This window comes from Schistocerca piceifrons, chromosome 2, assembly GCF_021461385.2.
Source record: "Schistocerca piceifrons isolate TAMUIC-IGC-003096 chromosome 2, iqSchPice1.1, whole genome shotgun sequence".
Lineage (NCBI taxonomy): Eukaryota > Metazoa > Arthropoda > Insecta > Orthoptera > Acrididae > Schistocerca > Schistocerca piceifrons.
The window spans coordinates 822,166,489-822,178,839 of record NC_060139.1 but is presented as its reverse complement, the minus strand read 5'-3'; positions in this window follow the sequence as shown (position 1 = coordinate 822,178,839).

Below are 12,351 nucleotides of genomic sequence, written 5' to 3'. Positions count from 1 at the left end.
CGCTCATCTTCTCTATGCCTAACCTGGACCGTCGCCACATGATAATGCAGAGGAATTGCAAAGGATGTTACCGTCACATACGGAAAATACAACAACTTATTTCCTCTTATTCTATATTCTGTCTTGCTCTTCAAGAAATGCACTTCTTTGATGACCACACTCCAACGTTTCGTGGTTACCGTTCTTTCTGTCGGATCTGTACTGGGTCCAAGATAGCATCCGGAGGGGTCTGCACTTTGGTTTGCACCGAGGTCATTAGCGACTTTATTCTCTTTGTACCAATCTGGTAGCAATAGTGGTACGATTGCAAACGACCCCAGTAATCGCCATGTGCAATGTCTGCCTCCTTTACTTGGTTATGTTGAACTGCCTACTTTAATACAGCAACTACCGCCCCCTTATCTCCTCCTCATGCACTTCAGTTCGAACTGCCCCCTGTCTGGAAGTGCCACTTCAATGGGTAGGGTTCTTCTAATTCACCAATTTGTAACATACCTTAATTTGTTTGTCTTCAATGACGGTTCTACTACCCACTTCTGTGCTGCTCATGGCATCTTTTCTGCTACTGATGTCACGATCTCCTCCCCTGCTCCCATGGCTTCATCACATTGATCACCCCATGATGATCTTTGTGACAGTGATCACTTCCTGGTGATTTTATCGTTATCTTGCCGCCACCAGGCAGACAGGCCCCCATGTTGGGTATTCTGCTGAGCCAATTGGCCTTCTTATACATCTGCTGTGCACTTCGACACCTCTCTCTCAGACTGAATTGATGCAGTTGCATAAGACATCTCTGACACTGTTCCTCATGCTACTGGCGCTACTGTTCCCCTATCCACAGGCCCCCATCGTCGTCGACCGGTACAATGGTGGACCAAGGACGTATCAGTCGCTATCCAGAACCGCTGGCGATCGCTGCAACGATTTAAACGACACCACCCTTCACAGACCAACCTTATTGCTTTTAAGCTTCTCTGTGCTAAGGCTCGCTACCTTTAAGCAGAGTACAAAGGAATGCAGGGATTGCTGTTTTTCCTCCATGGGGACGTATCTTCATGTCAGGTTTGGTCCAAACTCCGTACCATCTAGGCCACCAGCAACAATCATCTGTCCAGACTCTTAAACTACAGAGTGCTCTTTGTTCTGACCCACTGATCCTTGCAAAGCACTTTTCGACACAATTTCTGTCGGCATTGGCGCCCTCTTCCTATCCTGCTACATTTCTCCAGCAGAAACGACGAGTTGAAGAAAGCTCCTTCTGTTTCAGCCTCCAACAAGCTGAAGCCTATTATGAACCTTTCACTGAATGGGAATTCTTACAGGCTCTTACCTCAATACATGACACAGCTCCAGGTCCGGATTCCATCTACAACCAGATGATCCAACACTTGGACGTTACTCAGAGGCAAAAATCTGCTCAGGGTCTTCATCCACATTTGGCTCATGGATGTCTTTCTCCTGCAATGGCGAGACAGTGTAATTATCTCCATACTTAAGCCAGGGAAGAACCTAATGTCTCTCGACAACTACTGACCGATTAACCAGACCAACGTATTTTGTCAACTGCTCGGGAGGACGATTAGCTTCCGAATATGGTGGGTGCTCGAATCTTGGGGCCTTTTGTCTCCACGTCAGTGTGGCTTCCAGGAAGGACGATCTACAACTGACCATTTACTCAGATTGAAAACAGCAATCCGACAGGCTTTTTCTGAACCCCAACACCTTGTCACGGTCTTCTTTTACCTGCATATGGCATACAACACGGCTTCACACCTACACATCTTAGTTACCCTCCATGGCTGGGGCTTTTGCGGCCCCCTTTCGATTTTTATCCATGAGTGTTTAAACCAATAGCTGTTGAAGGTTAGAGCTGGCACTTCATCTAGCACCCCTTGGATCCAGGAGAATGGTATTCCACAGGGCGCTGTGTTAAGTGTCACACTCTTCTTCGTCGCCATAAATGGGCTTGTAACCTCTGTTGGACCTCTGGCTACCCCAGCGTTGTATGTTGACGAATCTTGCATTTGGTGACGCTCCCACTCAGTAGGATCTGCTGAACGCCAGCATGAGGGTTCCATGTGATGGTCTTCGGCGTGAGCCCTTTCCTATGGTTTCCAGTTTTCTCCCTCCAAAACGGAGGTTATGCATTTCTGCAGTCAACCCATAGTACACCGCAATCCACAGCTTCATTTGGGCAACCAGCGCCTAGCTGTTGTAGCACAGTCCCATTTCTCGGGCCTTCTTTTTTATAAAATGTTGACGTGACTGCCCCATACTCGACACCTGAAAACTACCTGCATGCAGAAGCTTAATGCTCTCTGCCTGCTGGTCTACACATCTTGTGGTGTAGACCATGCTACTCTTCTCCATATTTGCTGTGCTCTGGTATTGTCAGGTTACGGTTGTCAGGTTTATGACTCAGCGACCCCTTGACCCTGTTCATCCCTTATGGATTGCGTCTGTCTATCGATGCCTTCCCCAGTAGTCCCATCGACAGTCTCCTCGCGGCAATGAGGATTCTTCCTCTACAAATATGAGCCCAGACAACTTCTAATATCTTACGCAGTCACCGCTTGAGGATTCTCTGACCGTCCTGTACACATCCCCTCTCCTTTTTGCAAACGAAGGATGTCTCCCTCCAGATACCAGCCCTCAGGTGGCATTGTTAATTGGAACGTGTCTCACTTCCCTCTGTCTGGATCTCCATCTCCACTCGCTGTAATGTGCCCCATGTATATCTCCCATACTCCCCTTTGGAAGGCGCCTAGACCACGGATTAGGACCAAACTATTCCATAGTCCTAAGGTCTATGTCGCCCCAATGATATATTGGCATCTTGTACGAGTATTCCAGTCTTGACGAGTTCCAGATTGCCACCATCTTCTATTGATGGTTGTAAAACACCATACACTTTTCCGTCTCCTACTGGCATGGACCACCATTTACTGCAGGGATCATACAGTGTGTTCACAACAGAGCTGCTAGCCAGTAACATTGCGCTCTGTTTTGTTACTTAGGCTTCCCTCCACAATGTTTGAATACGTACCAACTCAATCAGCAGCCTTCAGGCTATAGACTGATGCTACTCTCATGACCCTTTGGTCTCTGCTATCCATGGTCTTCTCTCTTTCTTGAGGGTACCGCCCGCTCAGTTGCCTTTCTCTCGGTCCCAAGTCATGTGGACATCCCAGGGAATTAACTGGCTGACCGTTTGGTTAGAAGGGCAGAAACTTGCCCCCATACATTTCATGATTCCAGGTGCAGAAATGCAAATATACAGGTGATCATAGTTAAAATTAAACTCTCAAACCTCTGTCGAAATAACACCACTGGTCAGACTGACGTCAAATTGCAATGGAATATTATCGGAGAAGGGGAAATTGACAGTAAATGGATGCAATTTTCACTTTCATTGCGTTTATTTCAGAATGCTTTATGTACTACCAATGAGCTTTTTACATGCAGCACTTGTAACACTCTAACAATACTATATCTGCCTTATCACCTATGTGACTCTCTAGCTCTGCTGACATACTTCTCCCTTGAGCACTGAGTGAGTATAAAGGCTTTCAAAGTTAGATTAAATTAGAATAATGTATTCTAAGAAAATTTAATTATATTTGTGAACTCAAGAATAACCTAAACCATTTTATAATTTTCTAAAATTCCTGAAATTGTAATTGAGGAAAAATTTAATTAACTTGATTCCTAAGAAAATCAAATAGCGACAAAAAGTATGCACAATATTTAACTCAACTCAAAATCACAAGCCAAACACGTTAGAAAAGTAAATTACAGTGTGTTCTGAACTCTTTTCTAGTCAGCATACGCAAAATAAAACATACTGAATAGGAAATCACTGGTTTTTATGGATGTATTAAACTAAGTTGTCCCAAAGAGTGTATGCTTTATCCCTTACATAACTGATATCATTCATAAGTAGAAAAAATCCTTAGCTTCTAAATATACTAAAGAGGTATCAAAAGAACTTACTCTTTGCGAAGAAACAAGTAATCACAACTGAACCGAAGATGATTTATAATATTCTGTAGATGCATTGTACTTAATAAATAAAATATATAATTCTTAAGTATCTCTACATCAAACGATAATTAAAGCATTCACCAGGAAAAACTTGAGAAGAGCATAAAACATAACATCAGAAAAAACTGTGGAATAGGTCAAAGTTTTTGAATACTTGAAGTGTGTATTAAGTTTAGAAAATTCCAGTGATTTTGTCTCCAAAATTAAATGATTCGCTATTTTATAAAATATAATAAAGTGAAGGATAGACTGCAAAGCCATTGTTGAGTTGATGATGGAATTTTACAGAAGTGTGGGAGTCCTTACAACACTTTGTCTTGAACACTGACAGAGAAAGAAAAACGAAGACTACAGGCAGCAGAATTGAGACTTCTACAACTGACTTCAAGAATATACAAGTGCTGAACACATATTAAATGAAGATGTAAGAGATAGATTACGAGTAAATAGTTGCTGTTGCTGTTGTTGTTGTTGTAAAGAACTGGAGGGACATTCAAGGGCATTAGATAAAATGATTAAATTGCGTTTCAGTGATTACTGATAATAGTTATGGAGAATTACTGTATAATTACAAAGTATAATTACAAAGCTTCAGGAGCACATAACAGAAGAAAGCCACAGGAAAATGAAAAGATCAGTTTAGAGATACCTGAAGATGGGAAGGTCTTAACAAGACTAATCGTTGGTACTGTTGTTTTTGTTTTCATCGATGATGATAATGTGTACATATTAATGAAATAATAAATTCTTGGAATTTACTTGAATGTTACCTACATAAATAAAGGTATTCTCAGTTACTTTTAGTGATCTGTTCTAATAATACTTGCAAATGGATTTTGAAGTAATGTGGAGAAAAATAAAAATTTCCCATAAGTGTGAATTGCATATTTGGGGGTCTATCAGATCTCATTAACATCAGTTTCTAAATTTTTTCGAAATGTATTATTTCGTTCCATTCATATATGTACAACATAATGAAATTCATGGTATATGTCTGGGGCATTAACTACAAATAAATGTGTTAATACATAAGCTGGTTAAATGAGAAATCACATTTGTTGTAGAGCACACCAGTAAAAATTCAGAGTCGAGACTGGTGTAGTGTTTAGTATAATTCTGTTCAGAAACCTGTGGGGCTTGTTGCAACTGCCTGCAGGTTGTGGGCTATTATATTTTTTAACATTTTCTAAAAACTGTAATTGAGCTCTGGTTAAAGAGTATACCAGTGATAAAAGGCATGAAAAGTCCATCTCAGTACAGAAAGAAACAACTTTACTCCGACTTCATTCGTATAGAAACCGAAGGATCGATAATTGTACATATCAATAAGCTCTGAATGTCAGCAACAACTGCACATAAATGTACGCATAGGGTGTGATTGTGGTATTTCAAAATGTATTAACGTTGTTGGGTGGCACCAGATAATGGCAGCTTAAGGAGGACTGGAAATCAAACGATTTGATCTGACCACTACAAAAAATGTCACTGTCATCTGTGTGAAAAATCTATGAAATTCGATGGACCGCCGGACTTTCATAAGAATATCATCCACACAGTTTGAAAAAAAAAAATGAATATCGACAAATTTGGGAATTATCACGCTACCAGGGTAACAGGTCATACATCCAGGACATCCAGGTTACTAACAAGTGAACTACACAGAAGAACGGAATGAAAGTACAGGATGTGTTAGATGACGATCAGTTTGGCATGAGGTAAAAGAACCAGATACACAGCTCTGACGTTTCACTTGATAGTGGAAGAAAACTTAAGATACACCAAGACGCGTTCAAAGGATTGATTAAAAAAATGTTCCACTATATAAAATGGTGTAAGATATCTGGAAATCTCGGAAAAAGGTATAAACTTTGGTGGAAGGAGGGTAGTACACAATATACGAGAGCAAAGAGGGAATCCCTTTTACAGCTTCAGAATACCTATTTCTTGCTTAAATAACGTCTTTATCTTCGTCCGAGGCGCATTGCACCTTTAACATTAGAGGGCTCATCAGTGTTGTTTCTGAAAAATTATTCTGTTTCTATATATACTATGAAATATTTCACAGCTCAGTTTGTACGGGAATAAAATGTATTTTGCTATTACCTACCGTTATCCGTTTGTCTTGCAGAAATCCACACAACATATACAACTCCCCCCCCCTCCCCTTAAACTCACACATACATACACACACACACACACACACACACACACACACACACACACAAGCGAGTGCGTGCGGAGCTAGAGACAGACAGAGAAAGAGAGAGAGAGAGAGAGATGGAGAGAGAGAGAACAGACGACAGGTCGGCAACTCTAATATAAAGAAACAAGACAAGCGTCGCCTAGTGAACGTATAATATTACGAAATAGCATTTGCAGTTCTCATAAGATATGTCTGATCTTCTCACCACTTCAGCAGTGAATGTTTAGCTTACGATAAAAGAAAGAGGAAAAATACAGTATCATAAAGTCTCGAAATAAGTGCGTGCCATTTTTTCTTTAAAATTGTGGTGGAAGTACGCCCTGTAACTCATGACCAGATTAGAGGAAACGCAAATTTGATTAAACAGTAGAGTAACTGTAAGTAAGATTTCATTTGTATATAAATTATTGTGTGAAACATATCAAATCGGTACATAAAAACGAAACTACATTTTCCACAAGAAATCAACTGAAAAAGCTTTAAAATAGAAAGTAAACTGCGTCTGGGACGTAAATAAAGATACTACAGACAGAAACAGATGTCTTAATCTTATAAAAGGAATATTCAAATACATGCTGTCGATAACAGTCACACAATACTGTGAAAGAGGGATCGTAGGACAAATACAGAAGTGGTCAGATTATTATCTATGGCATAAACATGGGTGTTGTTTTCCTCCTGTGTTCTTCAGCCTCGTTATTGAAGAGGCAGTGATGGAAATCAAACAAAGGTTTAAGTGTTGGAATAAAATTGAAGATGAAAGAATATCAGTGGTGTGATTCACTTATGACATTGCTATCCTCAGTAAAAGTCAGTGCTATGGGACAGTTTTACGAAAACTGTTCTGTAACCTTATTAATAAATCTTTATTCTGACGAGGATACCCAGCCCAGTTCACTTTTTCGCTACATGAATGTGTGGATGTAGTTAAATCTAATATCAATCACTGCAGATGTAAGTAGCAATCATTTCTTTAACTCTGTATGGTGGTGGATTCTTGTTGTGTTTTCCTACGACTAAAAATGTTTCTTCTGAAAGCTAGGAACTAGTCAGTGCTTATTTTTTTCGCCAGATACGAAAACATCAACCAGTCGCCGAGAGGAGAGACATCTGATAGACAGTGCCCAGCACTTTCCAGCCTTTCAGAAAGTGGGAAGCTTAAAGAATGCCATTTTGAAAAGATAAAATCTATGGCAGAAGGAGAAAAACATGATACACTCAACATGGGAGTTGGCCAATGCAGCCTGAACGAGGACAAAACTGTAAGTTTTGAATTATCTAACGAATTCCTTAACTGACTCATAGTAATTTTTTTTGGTAGTGGTGGTGAGATCTCATGAGTGCAACGTGTAGCCGCTTACATTGGAGGAAACGTTAAAACAGACATATAGTGGCAGAGCATTTCTTTCTTCTGCCTCACTGTAAGGGAGAACCTAGTAGTATTGGTTCATCACAGCGGTTTACCTAGGAGGAAGGAAATTGTTGTAACAGTTATAAACTTTTCATTCATCAGATCTCTGAATGTGCACTGCTAATGACCATTGAGTTCCAGTGCTGGCGGATCCAGCTAGATTTTGGGTAAGCAAAGAGAAAGAAACTTCGTGTCAGGGCTTAATAGGGCAAACACTACTTCGCCACAGAACATGAAACACTACGCTTCTTCAGTGCAGTTCATCAGGGAGAGAACAAAGATACCTTAACTTGGAACTGATCGCAGAAGTGGGCCTGAACTTAGAATTCACAGTCACTACTATAGCCATACTCTAAGCTTAAGCACCAGACGAGTGGTAAGCATGAGTCACATTGCATGCATTGTGATGAGAGGACCGCAGAGCTATTTGTTTGAAGTCAAACTGTCGTTCATCTGAAGTAATTCATAGCCAGGTAGCTACACTCAGTATGTACTTAGGCGAGAGCAATGTTGCTTGTTCTAACTTTTCTGGTTATTTTTATTTAGGCTATCAACTTATTCAGCAGCCACTGGGGATCCCCAGAGACACCATTTTTGTATAATTCTATCTCAAACCCACCCACATGTGCCAAGGTCTTTCTTACATATCTTTCCATCCTTGCACCCTTTTTCAGTTATCTGTATTGTTCATTAAGTGGTTGCAACCATGTCAGTGCATCTAACAATATACTGGATTTTTATTTTTAATTTCGTTTAGCAGCTTGATGGAAACCCTTATCAATATTTCTACGTGAGTTGTGGCACCCACATTTCATTTTCAGTTGGCCATACCTATTTAATTCACATAGTTAATTAGTTATCCATTACAAGAGTTTCCTTTTTTCTTTCACGTTATCTCATAGAGAGTCCAGGTACCGATCTCGCACCATGTCAGATGCATGCTAAATGCTCAACCGATACCTCACATAATAACTTGGTGACCCTGCCAGGATATTGTACATATGCATTCTATTCTGTCTCCAGAAAGCACATGTGAACCCCATAATAATAACGAACTTCAAAAAACTAAAGAAGCAGGCCTATTAAGCTGCAAATGCTGTTGTGCTTTTCTTATGGCACGAAGATGGAAGGGATGCATAATCATCTGCTGGAACAATGGATGATTGGTTTGTTTGTTTTTCTGCTTTCAGTAGATTCTTACTGTGTTTTGTTGCATGCATAGGGTAGATGTTTCGTAGTGGGAAAAGAGAGTTTTGTTTGCATCAGTATCTGGGCATGTCGGAAATAAATCCCACGCTCGTGCATGTAGTTTGGCGAGATTAGTAACCACAGAAAGTATGACTTGACTATGATGTCCAGCAGGAGAATTTGCAAGAGGTCGAAACTAAGAAAAGTCTAAACTACAATTTGCAGGAATCAGTTGTAACAGAGAGTGAACCGAGTAATATGCAACGTAGTGAGGACCACTTCAAAACCGAGCTTTTGTGTGAGGAAAATATGACTGTCACAGGCAAGGGAAAACTCCAGAGCCGCTGGCCTCGCTAAAGTAATACAGAGTGTTACAAATCGTTCGACAATCCCTCTAGTTCAGGTACAGTTAATAACCATTCCTTTGTTTTTGAATGGCAATTATTAAAACCAAGAACGAAAGAATAACGACTAACATTATAAAAGGATTGAAGGAAATTTCGTAACACCAGCATTGATGAATAACCAACAAGGTGATAATTTCGCTGCGCTTGCCCTGATAATTAAGCAACAAGACGAGTGAAACGATGAGCATTTCAAGAGGACAGAGGAATATTTTGGGGAGAGTAAAGACAGTTTCGAGAAACTGCAGAAAAAGTTACTGAATGAGACGAAGACATCAACGCACATTCAAGGAAAATAACGAAACTCTTGGGAAGATACAACAGAAGTAAGTGGGTCTTGTTAAAGGATGTGACGAGAAGATCGCATAGATGGATAAGAATATCGGAGAAGAGCTAAAAAAATCCCAGGTCAGAACGAAAGGCACAACGGATGAACTGTGAAAAGACGTAGACGTGATCAGAGACCGGAAAGATGAGGTTATGGAACAAGTCGAACAACTGTTATTGCTAACAGACTTGGAATAAGACAAGGCAGTGACAAAATTTCAAGAAGAAATCAAAGTGTTATTTCAATTCAAGGAAGTTCAGGCAGACATTAATTGCAGTATTTCTGAATGATTGGTCGAATTGTTTAAGGAAAAGGACAGTGCCTCAGCGAATTGCTCTAAGATTAGCGAAACAACCATGAGCGAAGAGGAATGGAGGAAGGAGAAAGAACAATTGCGTCACCTGAGACACTGACTCTGCCTTAAAGAAGGCGAGCCGAAACACATATCTCCGAATGTACCGCCAGCAGTAGGTCTGGAACACAATACTGTCGAGGAATACGAGGTCAGGAGGTACTTTGTCTTGGTACAAAAATATGCACTATAGTCTGTTTATTCAAACAGTCTTAACACAATGATCCGGACTGAAGAATTTCAAGTGGACTACAGACGTCACGGTGATTAGGTTACAAAGTAAGTATTATTTGCGCACATCTGCAGGTAGAAGAAGCAGTCACGATGACAGTAATTACAGCCATGAAGAACTAATGTGAGCATTTTTAGATGAATATTTGTCACAAGACAAACAAAAGCACATTAGAAATCTTTAAGATGGAGCCATATGCCGAATCATAACATCGAGAACCGATTCAGTACTTCAGAGAGATGGGGAGATGCAACGAGTTTTTGAATGCGCCTTCCGAGCGGGAGGAATTAATAAAAAAATCTGCCGAACAAAACTTTCGAGCCAGATTCTGTAGGAAATCACACTAGCGGGTTGCAGCATGGAAGATATCAGTGCATTCCAACATTTGTTACATGAACTTGCTTACGATCGCGGAACCGAAGTTGTAGATCCTGCACACATTGTAAAAACCCACTTCGAGCCAGAGCAATATGCTCTATCTATACTCAAACTGGTGAGAAAGGCATCAACCCCATAAAAACGGAAACCGTTGGTGTAGAAATGATGCTAGTGGATTATTGGATGACCAACGGAATCAAGGATGGCGCAGTGATCAGTGGAGACAAGGCATAGAAATAGCGAAAGTACGTGGTAGTGATCAACACAGAAACCAGAGGAATACGAGGGAAGTAATAAAGAGAGGCGTGTCGACTGGCGCCCTCAGCCTTGGAAAGAAATGTTGATCGTACCAAGAAGCCAAGAATGTAGTACGTCGATTTCCGGCACCTAAGGAACAATTTCTTCGGGAAAGAACAATAGGTACTTAGTTTTAGTTATCCTGTAAATAATGTGGAGATGGAGCAGTGTTCTTTGATATATTACTCCCCGAAACAGAAAGGAACAGAATGATGTTGTTTGTTAATGGCGTATTCGTCGTGGAAAAGATGTGCAAAGACAACAATGCAGTTTTGCCAGTTGCTTAGGGCTGTCAATGACCACAGAATTAGTCAATTTAACGAGTTGGAGCAGCACCCCCTGTAAAAGAAAGCCTGTCTACGTAGTGCGTGACGTCACAAAATGGCTACACACATAGTCACTTCTTCAACAATTTCACGGAACAGTGCTTGTGAATAGTCGTTCGGCGAGTTTCGCGTCAGTTTACTATTATTGTGAATGGTGTTCCTGCATTAGTGTACGTGATTTGGTTGTTTATTTTCTGTGCACTAAACTGGTGATCTGTTTTTCTTGCCTGTGAAAATTTCGTTGCCTGCAAAATGCCATATTTCTTTTTTTATTTATGCATTTATTTTACCTGGCAAGATTAGGGTCTTAAGGCCCTCTCTTACACCTAACCAGGCATACTCAGATTCAACAAATTTCAGTTTCTACAGAACATTAAGGACATATAACATGTTATACAGTATTAATGTTAAAGAAAAAAATGTTGTTGTGGTCTTCAGTCCCGAGACTGGCTTGATGCAGCTCTCCATGCTACTCTATCCTGTGCAAGCTTTTTCATCTCCCAGTACCTACTGCAACCTACATCCTTCTGAATCTGCTTAGTGTATTCATCTCTTGGTCTCCCTCTACGATTTTTACCCTCCACGCTGCCCTCCAATACTAAATTGGTGATCCCTTGATGCCTCAGAACATGTCCTACCAACCGATCCCTTCTTCTGGTCAAGTTGTGCCACAAACTTCTCTTCTCCCCAATCCTATTCAATACTTCCTCATTAGTTATGTGATCTACCCATCTAATCTTCAGCATTCTTCTGTAGCACCACATTTCGAAAGCTTCTATTCTCTTCTTGTCCAAACTATTTATCGTCCATGTTTCACTTCCATACATGGCTACACTCCATACGAATACTTTCAGAAATGACTTCCTGACACTTAAATCAATACTGGATGTTAACAAATTTCTCTTCTTCAGAAACGCTTTCCTTGCCATTGCCAGCCTACATTTTATATCCTCTCTACTTCGACCATCATCAGTTATTTTGCTCCCCAAATAGCAAAACTCCTTTACTACTTTAAGTGCCTCATTTCCTAATCTAATTCCCTCAGCATCACCCGACTTAATGAGACTACATTCCATTATCCTTGTTTTGCTTTTGTTGATGTTCATCTTATATCCTCCTTTCAAGACACTGTCCATTCCATTCAACTGCTCTTCCAAGTCCTTTGCTGTCTCTGACAGAATTACA